The sequence below is a fragment of the Amphiprion ocellaris genome, chromosome 9 (genome assembly GCF_022539595.1).
Source record: "Amphiprion ocellaris isolate individual 3 ecotype Okinawa chromosome 9, ASM2253959v1, whole genome shotgun sequence".
Classification (NCBI taxonomy): domain Eukaryota; kingdom Metazoa; phylum Chordata; class Actinopteri; family Pomacentridae; genus Amphiprion; species Amphiprion ocellaris.
The window spans coordinates 3,486,499-3,497,900 of NC_072774.1; the positions used below are offsets into that span (position 1 = coordinate 3,486,499).

Consider the following 11,402-nt stretch of genomic DNA (forward strand, 5'->3'; position numbering starts at 1 on the left):
TTTTTCTTATTTATTCTTGCACTGCCTTTATACTCTTATACTTTCTCCTTTCCTAAGGAAGAAGTTTCGGTTATTTCCCCAGTTATGTTTGAAATGTAACATTACTTCTTCAGCTCAGTGCATCAGTGATCATATTGGTTTAGTGGTTGGAAGTCAATAAAACATTAGCGTCAGTCAAATTGAATGCGTCAGTGGATGGAAGTGGTGGTTGCCTTGTGCTGCTCTTCACTTCACTGCAGCTCCATGGCTCCATCTGCTGGACGGACAGAAGTGCAGCAGCTGATGGCAGCTTCTTTGACCTCACGCTGCTGTCAGACCCACAGATTAGGGTTTATTTCAGATATATATAATAGAAAATAGTAATTAAAAAATAAGCTGATGTATTTTTGCAGCAGTGAGTTTTACAGGGTTAAGAGCAACCAGTCAAAGGTTATTACAGAGGATTTTAAACAAAAACATTCAGGCAAACAGTTAACATCATAGGGTGCCTGACATGTTTGTTTTTTTTCCGGGTCGATACAGATTTTTTTTGTAATCAAGGAGATCAATAACCAAGATTTGGAATCACTACACATTTGCAGAAAAAATAAAGTTTTTGAACAGCACACAAAGTTAAGTTAAAATTAAAATAATCACGAGTTGCAGCCTTTGCTTATTTATGTTTTACATGCTGAAGTTGTCCTTCAGTGTTTCACTGATCAGATTGTGCTGTGGGCAGGAACAAGATCAGAGGGAGGCAGCTGCAGCAGACCCAAAGTAGTTTCACATTCATTTATCTGATCAGATTTCAGGGGGCTTTTTTTTTTTTTTAAGAAATGGGACCAATAATTGAAAACATGCTAAATATCAGATGGGATCATTGGTGTCACAGGACATCTGCAGACACAGGTCAAAGATTACAAGGAGTTTATTTAACGAATGAAACTAAAACCAACACAGAAAGGATAACTAAACCAAGGTGAAAACAAAAAGGGGAAACCAGACTAATTGTAGGAGAAAGGTTCTGGTTTCAAAGTCTGTGGTCTGGCAGAGAGCGGAAGAATGAAGAACCGGGCCTTCGTGGATTAAGGTGATTGAGAACAGGTGAATCAACCCCCACACCTGTGAGAGAGATGGATGGATGGATGGATGGATGGATAGATAGGTAGGGAGGTAGATGGACCATAGATAGATGGATGGATAGGTAGATTCTGCAGTGGGGAAATTTTCAGTGTGGCAGTAGCAGATAGGAAAAAAAGTTAAAAAAAAAAAAAAAAAAAGCAGCACTCAGTGCACAGATATAAATAGATGCTTTCTCCTTAGAGAAGAAATAGAAATGCTTGTAAAAAAAAAAAACCCTGTGAAATTGCACATATTGACTTATTTACATTTTATTGCAGTTACTTCATGGGTGATCTGAACTACTGGGAGCAGGCTTGATTGAACACAGTCTGACTGCTGCAGGAAGGAAGGACCTCCTTCAAACATCGTGGGTGAAGCAGTCTGTCCCTGAAGGAGCTGCCAGTGATGGTCCTGTTTCCTGCAGGGGGTGGGAGATGTCCTCCATGATAGACAACAGCTTTGTCATCATCCTCCTGTCTACCACCAGCCCAGGACAGAGCTTGCTTTCTTAACCAGTTTCTTTAGTCTCTTCCTGTCTGCAGCCGTGATGCTGCTGCTCCAGCAGACCACTCCATACAGGATGGCTGATACCACCACACAACCATAAAAGGTCCTCAGAATTGCTCCCTGCACCCCGAAGGACCTCAGTTTCCTGAGCAGGTGAAGTCTGTTCTGACCTTTCTTACACCGTGCGTTGGTGTTCTATCTCTAGACATGTTTGAATGTCTTTATCAATAAATGCTCAAACATATGTTGAGTGTCAGCTCAGCTCTTTGTTCCATACATGTAAATGTTCCTATGTGATTGGTGTCTTGCAGTCAGAGTGTAAAGAATTGAAGCTGTCAGAGGCTTTCTGTGGTGAAGAGGCTGCAGGACATCAGCTGCTCCAACAGGTGAAGCCTTTGTTCTTTGGCTCCAACCAGAAGCAGCAATAAATCAGCATGAGCTGCAGCTTATCCACCTCATAGAGTGTATAATAAAGAAACCAAGAGGTTTTAGTTGATAGCTGTCGCTAGCAGTGTGTTGTTCAGGTTGTGAGGAGAAGTAAAAAGCTTACAGCACCTGGTATTCCCAGGTAGTCTCCCATCCAAATACTAACCAGGCCCAACCCTGCTTAGCTTTGCAGATCAGATGAGATTGGGTGTATTCAGTCTCAGAGAGAAACCTCACATGATTCAGATCTCCACTCACACCTTTTATTTGTCGTTTGTTTGCGCCAGTACTAATTGATAGCATCATTTAAGCAAAGTTAGAGCAACATCTTGTAGGACAGGTGGTGTAGAGGTAAGTTTTTTGCCTCCCTGGTACCTTAGTACCTTTATTATCTTCACTTCCTTAATACTTTTGTGTACCATCATTTACGAAAACTAACAGCTACACCCAGTAGGAAGGATAGTGCAGTGGTAAGTTATCTGCCTCTCATCCAGGAGGTCCTTGGTTGGAATCCAGCTCAAGGCTCTTTTTACACTTTAGCTGCATGACAACCTCTTGCAACCATCATTACAACAAAGTCCACCAAGGACCTTGTGTGACAGATAGCTCACACAGAGGGTGTGTGCCTGTCATGTGGATGGTCACGGTTCGAATCCCTGCTGGGAACCTTGTGGAGGGTGATAGTGGAGTGGAAAGGTTGTGGTCTGTGGTGTGGAGTGTCACTGGACTGGATTGGAGTGGACTTCAAGGATGGATCCTGGAAAAAGGAAAACCAGGAGATTTACCCATAAGCAAGGCAACGAAGGCAACGAAGGCAACGAAGGCAACGAAGGCAACGAAGGCAACGAAGGCAACGAAGGCAACGAAGGCAACGAAGGCAACGAAGGCAACGAAGGCAACGAAGGCAACGAAGGCAACGAAGGCAACGAAGGCAACGAAGGCAACGAAGGCAACGAAGGCAACGAAGGCAACGAAGGCAACGAAGGCAACGAAGGCAACGAAGGCAACGAAGGCAACGAAGGCAACGAAGGCAACGAAGGCAACGAAGGCAACGAAGGCAACGAAGGCAACGAAGGCAACGAAGGCAACGAAGGCAACGAAGGCAACGAAGGCAACGAAGGCAACGAAGGCAACGAAGGCAACGAAGGCAACGAAGGCAACGAAGGCAACGAAGGCAACGAAGCTTGAGCAGGGTGGGGGATTGAACCTGCACTCTCCAGGTTCCAAACCACCACCACTACCTCTGGACTACCAGTCCTACATACCCAAATACAGGCTTTTCTTCTATTTGTCAAGGCGGTGACATTAACACTGAAAGAAAAAAAAAACAATCCACAAAATCAAAAAAAGAAGATAATCTACCTACAACTTTTAAAGAACACGCTAAAAAACACAATACTAAAAAGTCACACTCTTCTCCTCATCACTCATTTTTACATTTTAACACAATTTCAAAGCCACACAAATCACATTCTTCATGTCAAATCACTTCTCTTCACTACAAATGGGAGAGAACAGCAAACAAATAAAATACAACTTATGGCTTAAATATCTTCAAAATCTCTTTGCTATTCCTCTACATTCAAATTCCTCAACACCACTCAACAATCACCTGCAGGATCTCTTACTTCTTTCTTAGCTCTGACAAAACATCTTCAAGACTCTGAGAAGACAACTCATTTTCAACACATTTGCTGCTTCGTCTAAGTGTCCACACACATCTCCAGTCATCCACAGGCCTCACCACTGATCAGCTGCACAAACTTACATGTTAAACTTCTCCAAAGATAAAATACAGGCCCTTCTGTCTGATCACAACTTTTACTGGTGGCTCATATTTCAAGTTCATTTCCTTGCAAAGTCTTTATTTTGGATTAAAGTGGGATCTGTGACCAGGCAGATCACTTGTTTATTCTTAGCATTTGGATTTCACTGACATTCCTGTCATGTAGAAAAATAGAAATATCTTTGCATTGATTCAGCTAAACTAACTGCAGACACTGAGAGGCGTAAAGTTCAACAAATGCTGTTTTTATTTACTTCACTGGTGACATCAGTAGATGCTTGCAGTGAAACCACCACTGCAAATATTTATGCATTTAAGTATTACAACTGAAAACTCCCTACAAACGTCCACTTCTAACACCACAAACATTGTCCAGAGGAAATGATATTAGCTGAACATAAAAACATGTAAAACAGCTCTGATGCTTTCATCCTGAGCTCCACTCAAACATTTCACTGTGCAGCAGCTCAGCAGTTTGTTTAAGAAAAGCATTTAGGTTCAATCTGTGAAGCCCAAAACCCACCAGCTTTGAAAAATGACACCATTTACCAGAGTCACAAACTGTAAAAACAGAAGGAATTGTTGGATTTTCTATGTGAATGTGTCGCCTCTCTAGTTAACTCACCCGGTTACGTCTCCATCCTGACGCTGCTCTGCTGGACCGGAGCTTCTGGACCAGCCGGGTGGACCTTCCTTCACAGATCTTCCCGGTGGGAGTGATTCTGAGTCGGCCTTGGTTGACTGCAAACTCCTTAAAATGGACACATGAGAGGAAATCGTGGACAAATCGATACAACAGCTTGTTCGGTTTGTCCTGTTCTTAAATGGGTAGAAAACTGCTGAGAGCTCTCAGTTCAATTCAATTTTCAATTCAATTTTATTTATATAGCGCCAATTACAGTCAAATTGTCTCGAGACGCTTTACAGAACCCATATGCCTGACCCCCAGAGCAAGCCAAAAGGCGACAGTGGCAAGGAAAACACCCTTTTAACAGGGAAAAAAACCTCGAGCAGAACCCGGCTCTAATGTGGGGGGAACCATCTGCCTGCTGGCCGGGCGGGTTGAGAGGGACAGAAGAGGTAGAAAGGTAGAGATAGAGGGGTAGAGGTAGAGATAGAGGGGTAGAGATAGAGAGGTGGGGGGTGGGACACAAGGACCATAAAACACAGCCACACATCTGAAGCATCCAGCATCCAGCTCTGGGACCAGGGACACTCGGAGAAAGGACACAGAAAGAAACAGAGTGAATGTAATGCAATAATGGTATATGTAGTAAATACATAGGTAGTTAGAGAAGGGCTCAGTGCATCAAGAGAGGTTCCCCAGCAGTCTAGGCCTATAGCAGCATAACTAGGGGCAGAACTAAGGGACGTCAAGAGGGGAAGTCAGTTGTGCAAATGAAAACACAAGCATACCCCGTCAGGGTCCCCCAGTCAGCCCTAACTATAAGCTTTGTCGAAAAGGAAGGTTTTAAGCCTGGTCTTAAAAATAGAGAGGGTGTCCGCCTCCCGAACCCAAACTGGGAGCTGGTTCCACAGGAGAGGCGCCTGATAACTGAAGGCTCTGCCTCCCATTCTACTTTTAGAGATTCTAGGAACAACAAGTAAGCCTGCAGTCTGAGAGCGAAGAGTTCTGCTAGGATAATATGGTACTATCAGGTCTTTAAGATATGATGGAGATTGGTTGTTAAGAGCTTTATATGTCAGAAGAAGGATTTTGAATTCTATTCTAGATTTAACAGGAAGCCAATGAAGAGAATCCAATATAGGAGAAATATGATCTCTCTTGCTAACTCCCGTCAGTACTCTGGCTGCAGCATTTTGGATCAGCTGTAGATGTTTCAGAGAGCTATTGGGACAACCTGATAATAAGGAATTACAGTAGTCAAGCCTAGAAGTAACAAATGCATGGACTAGTTTTTCTGCATCACTCTGAGACAGGATGTTCCTGATTTTCACAATATTTCTCAGGTGGAAAAAGGAAGTCCTACAGATTTGTTTTATGTGCGAGTTAAAGGACATGTCCTGGTCAAAGATAACACCGAGGTTCCTCACAGTAGTACTGGAGGCCAATGTAATGCCATCCAGAGTAGCTATATGCTTTGAAAGCAATTCTCTAAGATGTTTGGGGCTAAATACAATGACTTCAGTCTTGTCTGAATTTAGATAGTAAGAAATTATAGTCATCCCAGGTCTTTATGTCCCTTAAGACAATCTTGCAGTCTAGCCTAGCTGATTAGTTTCATTTGGCTTCATAGATAAATACAGTTGAGTGTCGTCAGCCATAACATGGAAATTAATACAGTGCTTCCTAATAATGTTGCCTAAGGAAGCATGTATAATGTGAACAGTATTTGGTCCTAACGACCCCAGAACCCTGAGGAACTCCATGATTAACCCTAGTATGCTCAGAAGAGTCATTGTTGACATGCACAAACTGGAACCTGTCTGATAAGTAGGATTTAAAACCAGTTCAGTGCTGTCCCCTCTAATGCCAATAGAATGTTCTAGTCGCTGTAATAAAAGTTTGTGGTCGATTGTATCGAATGCTGCACTAAGGTCCAATAAATAAGTATAGAGACCAGTCCATTATCTGACGCTATGAGAAGGTCATTAGTAACTTTCACCAGAGCTGTTTCTGTGCTATGATGCACTCTGAAGCCTGACTGAAACTCTTCAAACAAGCTATTCCCTTTGTAAATGTTCACATAATTGATTTGCAACTGTTCTTTCAGAATTTTGGAGAGAAATGGGAGGTTGGAAACTGGTCCTATAGTTGGCTAAAACATCTGGATCTAGAGTGGGCCTTTTTAAGTAAAGGTTTGATTACAGCAACCTTAAAAGCCTGTGGTACATAACCTGTTACTAGAGAGAGATTAATCAGATCTAACATTGAGGAATCAGCTATGACAGAGTGTTGCTCTGACTCCATGTGTGACTGAGGCTGGAGTGAACAGATCTGCTGCTGCTCAGATGCAGCTTCTTATTAGCACAACAAACAGACGCTGCGTTCACTACGTCTGTGGGTGTGGAGCTGATAAAGAGGATCTTCACCACTGACCTGAGCTGCTGCCACACGGTGAGACGTCCAACAGAGTCACTGAGCAGCTGATGATGAAGGAGATGAAGGCTTCAGGAGGAGGTGGAGGAGGAGAAGCTGCAGGGCCACATGAGACACTGAAGAGACAAAACCAGAAATGATTTCACACACTAGACATGAAGAAAAGAAACATCAGAGAGTGTAAAATACAAGAATGAGTCCTGAACATCACAGGCGTAATCCGTAGAGCTACATGACCACACATGTTCTGGTCTTGAAAACGTGTATTAATCCAATAGAAAGTCTAGGGGTAGGGTTAGGGTTGGAGAGGAAGGTCCTTACAGTTGTAATGAAAAAAATAGGGTAATTAATATTACACATAAATATTTTTAATGTCAATACTAAGCAGCCGAATATTCTGAGAAATTAATCCGTGGTTTTTCCTTCAGCCGTTGTAGATCTAGATAACCTAAAGGTACAGTGCAACCACAACGGCTGAAGGAAAAACCCCAACTTTATTCTAAGAATTTTTTGGCTAGTGTGACTTAATATTAAATTATGAAAAAATGTATAATTTCATATCCATGTTTTTGGTACATTGCTACTGTCAGGACCTTCCTCTGTAACCCGAACCCTACCCCTAGACTTTCTATTGGATTGATACACCTTTGCTGACAGCCAACATGTGTGATCATATAGCTCTGCGGGTTAAGCCACTGACGCATGTAGTTGGTCCTCAATGCTGAGGCCCTGGTTCGATTCCGGCTCGCAACCCTGTGCTATATTAGTTGTTCTCATTCTTATTTCTACCCCATTGTCTGGCTGTCTGTCACTACGCCTATCCATCAATTAACTGCAAAAGACTACAACACTTATTTACAAATTTCCTGTTTATTTATTAAATACAATTCTTTAATTTCTTACATCTTTTTTCCCTCCATACTTTATAAAAGTTTAATTGTCTTAACTTTTTCCCATTTATTTAATTGCTTCTTTTTTATGTATTTTCTTTCTTTAATCTTCTTCTTCTTTCTAGAATTTAACACCAACCTTCAATTTTGGGTCATTTTTAGACATTTTGAAAAGCTATCAACTCAAACAGGGTAACACCGACAGATATGAAATTCAGCCAGGATGTACTCCAGGCATGGGTGATCAAAAGTTATCAAAATGCTCCACAAAAGTCTGATGGCGTGGCCATGGCAGGCTCCCAAACTTTGATGCTTCGACATGACACATCAACTGCTGTGTAACTGCCCTAAACATACTCTAATCTGCCTCAGACTTTACATGTGTGATCAGAGTCCCGCCCTGATGACATTCACATGCTGAAATACAGCCACAGTCATAACGCCACCTGGTGGATAGAAGGAAAAGCTCTATAACTAGCCTGGACATGGTCCGATCTGCCTGAAATGTTATGTGTCATCAGAGTGCGGACGTGATCACATCCATAGGCCAATATACACTCTCGGTCGCAGCGTCGCCTGGTGGATGTGCGTGGATTCGCCGACCAGCAAGGATGCGAGGACCCGTCCAACGCTGCTTGCAGCTTTAATTTTTAATTTGAGTTTGGACTCGACAGTTTTTGTCAGGAGGTTGGACTTTAGGCTTTGTGCTGGAGGGTTGAACTCTGATTTCCAAGATTTTCAAAGTGTACAGACCTCTTGAGTCCTGAGGAGATGAGCTTTCACACAGTGTGAGCGCTGACATTTTAGAAGTTTCACAGTAGTTGTCTGTAAACTAGAACCTTCAGATAGTCCAAGGACTTGTGTCTTCTATGTCCATGTGTAGTTGTCTGTTAGTTTGAAATGTCAGATAGTCTGAGGACTGCAATGTGCAAAGTGTCTTAGTACTTCTGTGTTAGTTAGAAATTTCTGTTTAATTGAAGACTTAAATGTTGTGAACATGAGTCTTGTTTTCACATTTAGAGTATCCATTTGAGAATTGGTGAGATGTTCACCTGTGTGCTATTTAGAAATGGTGAAGAAACTTTGATTGTATTCACTGAAAAGTATAGTTAGTGGTGATCAGAAGGTAACATTAGTTTGATCAATGATTTCAACTATTAGTAGACTTTATGAGGGAAGCAGTTTAGAGAAAAGAGTTATTAGTAAATCAATTCATAGTGCAACCCAGAACATTGAAAGAGGAAGTGTTTGAAGAAATAACCAGATGTTTTTGTTTCAGAATAGAAAACGTTTTAAGATATGTAAATTTATTTTTTTTATTTTGGATTTTGTTATTGTGTCTTCTGTGTAATTAGATATTCAAAAGTGTCACTGGTCTTTTTCAAATTTTTTGTCTGTTTTTAGATTAATCTTAAAAGTTTAGTTTTGGTCTTTTGTCATTTTTCATGATTGTATAATATTAGATTAGATGTACAACTGTTTTGTCTTTTTAATGTGTAATTGTTGAGTGAAAAGTATTATTGGATGTGATGAGTGAAGATATTATTTTCAATATTAAATGTTTAAACTCTTGTAGTTTGTAATGTGAAGAACTTGTAGTAGATTGTAATGTGTAATTGTATATTTAAAGTTTTCATAGGAAATTGTGTTTAATTCCTAGTGAAAGTGTTATTGTCTTTAAGATGTTATTTTGTAAAGAAACATAGAACTATTTAAATAATTGTACTAGTGTCTTTCACTTTTTGTTTGGATAGGCGTAGTGAGAGACAACCAGACAACGGGGTTAGAAATAAGAGGTAGGCCAGCTCATAAAACATGGGATGTCCAAGCGGGAGTCGAACTCGGGCTTCAACGGTGGGGACGTAGTACATACGTGAGAGGCGTAACCCGTAGAGCTACATGACCACACACGTTGCGTCCTTGAAAACGTGTATAAATTCAATGACAAGTCAAAGGGGCAAGGTTAGGGTTAATGAGCAAGGTCCTGACAGCTGCCAAAAATATTCGGGAAATTAAAAAATACACAAAAATATTTTTAATTTTAAAACTAAGCAGCCGAATATTCTGAGAAATTAATTCGCGGTTTTTCCGTCCGCATCGTCGATATAGCTAACCAAAAGGTAGACCTTTTTCAGCCACGATGCGGACGGAAAAACTACAAGTTTATTCTAGGAATTTTTTGGCTATAGTGACTTATTATTAAATTATGGCCAAAATTTATTTTTTTAAATATTTCCTTTTTGAACAGCACTACTGTCAGGACCTTCCCCTGTAACCCGAACCCTGCCCCTAGACTTTCTATAGGATGATTACATGTTTAAATTCACATAACGTGTGTACATATAGCTCACCGGGTTAAGCCGCTCACGCAGGTACTAGGTCCCCAACGCTGAGACTCTGGTTCGATTCCCGCTGGCAACCCCGTGCTGTATGAGTTGCTCTCATTCTTATTTCTGCCCCGTTGTCTGCCTGTCTCTCACTACACCTATCGATCAAATAAATGAAATAGACTACAACACTTATTTACAAAGTTACATCTTTAGTTATTAAATAAACTTCTTAAATTACTTCCACTTTTATATTTTCCTACTTTATAAATGTTTTCTTGTCTCAACTTTTTCCCTTTGATTTAATAGCATTTTGTTATCTCGTTTCTTTCTTGATTCTTCTTCTTCTGACAACATTTTTACCCCAACCAGGGGTTGATTGGCCATCTGGCGTACCGGGCGATGCCCGATGGGCCGAAGCACATTTTTGGGCCGGCACAGGGGGTGTCATAATTTAACCATCACATATAAATATAAATCCTTTTTGTCGATCGCGACGGCCCATTGGTTGATTTTCTTGAAGGACATTGGACTAATCCAATGAAATGTCTTAGCCCTCCTCGGCCTCTTGACCAAAGTCATCAAACGTTACCTTTTGAGTTGGCCGGAAGTGGAGAGGAGCAAAGTAGAGATGGGATTTATGGCTCTTTGAAGGGAGCCGGATCTTGAGGAGCCGTTCCTTTCAAAGAGCCATTCAAAAGACTGGCTTGTTCTTATATTCATTTATTTTATAAATCAACCAGGGTTAGCTCGTTTTTATCCAGGAAACAATCACTGGTAGCAGTTACAAGATACAATATGGATCTCAATATTTCAAACTTACACATCCCACCAATATATACTCTATTGGTGGGAATTATTCTAAAATACTGATTAGAATTTCATTTGGCCTATATCCCCATGCTTTGACAGTGAGATCACTGTTTTGAATTTTCAGTCACCTAAAAAATTTTGTGGCACAATAAAACTACACAGACTACAAGATAACTTCCATGCAAAACAACTTTACTGTAAAGTTTTCCACACAATAACATTTTAACAATACAGAAAAAGATATTTTTTTTTCTTTTTTTTCCATCACTAATATCTCCTTCTCCCTGATAAAGCAGTAAATGTGACTCCGCTCCAGTCTCCAGTCATTTGGACTTGGGCGGTGCTCACACTCCTCCTCTAAGTTAGCTGTATATATAGCTGCGTTCCTGTCAATGGAACTGCTGTGGACAACTCAAATCCGGAAATGTCATGAGTTATTCACATGAAGGCAGCATGGACAACTCAGACTCATTGAGGTGAAACGTAAAGAA

The 11,402-nt window shown here is 41.0% G+C and overlaps 1 long non-coding RNA gene across 1 annotated transcript; it reads right to left on the minus strand.

Annotated features, from left to right (window-relative positions):
* Positions 1-889: 889 nt before the first annotated feature.
* On the minus strand, positions 890-7,000 carry LOC129349636 (uncharacterized). Its single transcript, XR_008602707.1, has 3 exons — positions 6,882-7,000; positions 4,446-4,571; positions 890-2,791 (listed from the first exon to the last, which is right to left on the minus strand). It is a non-coding gene; the product is annotated as an uncharacterized LOC129349636 (long non-coding RNA).
* Between the last annotated feature and the right edge of the window lie 4,402 nt (positions 7,001-11,402).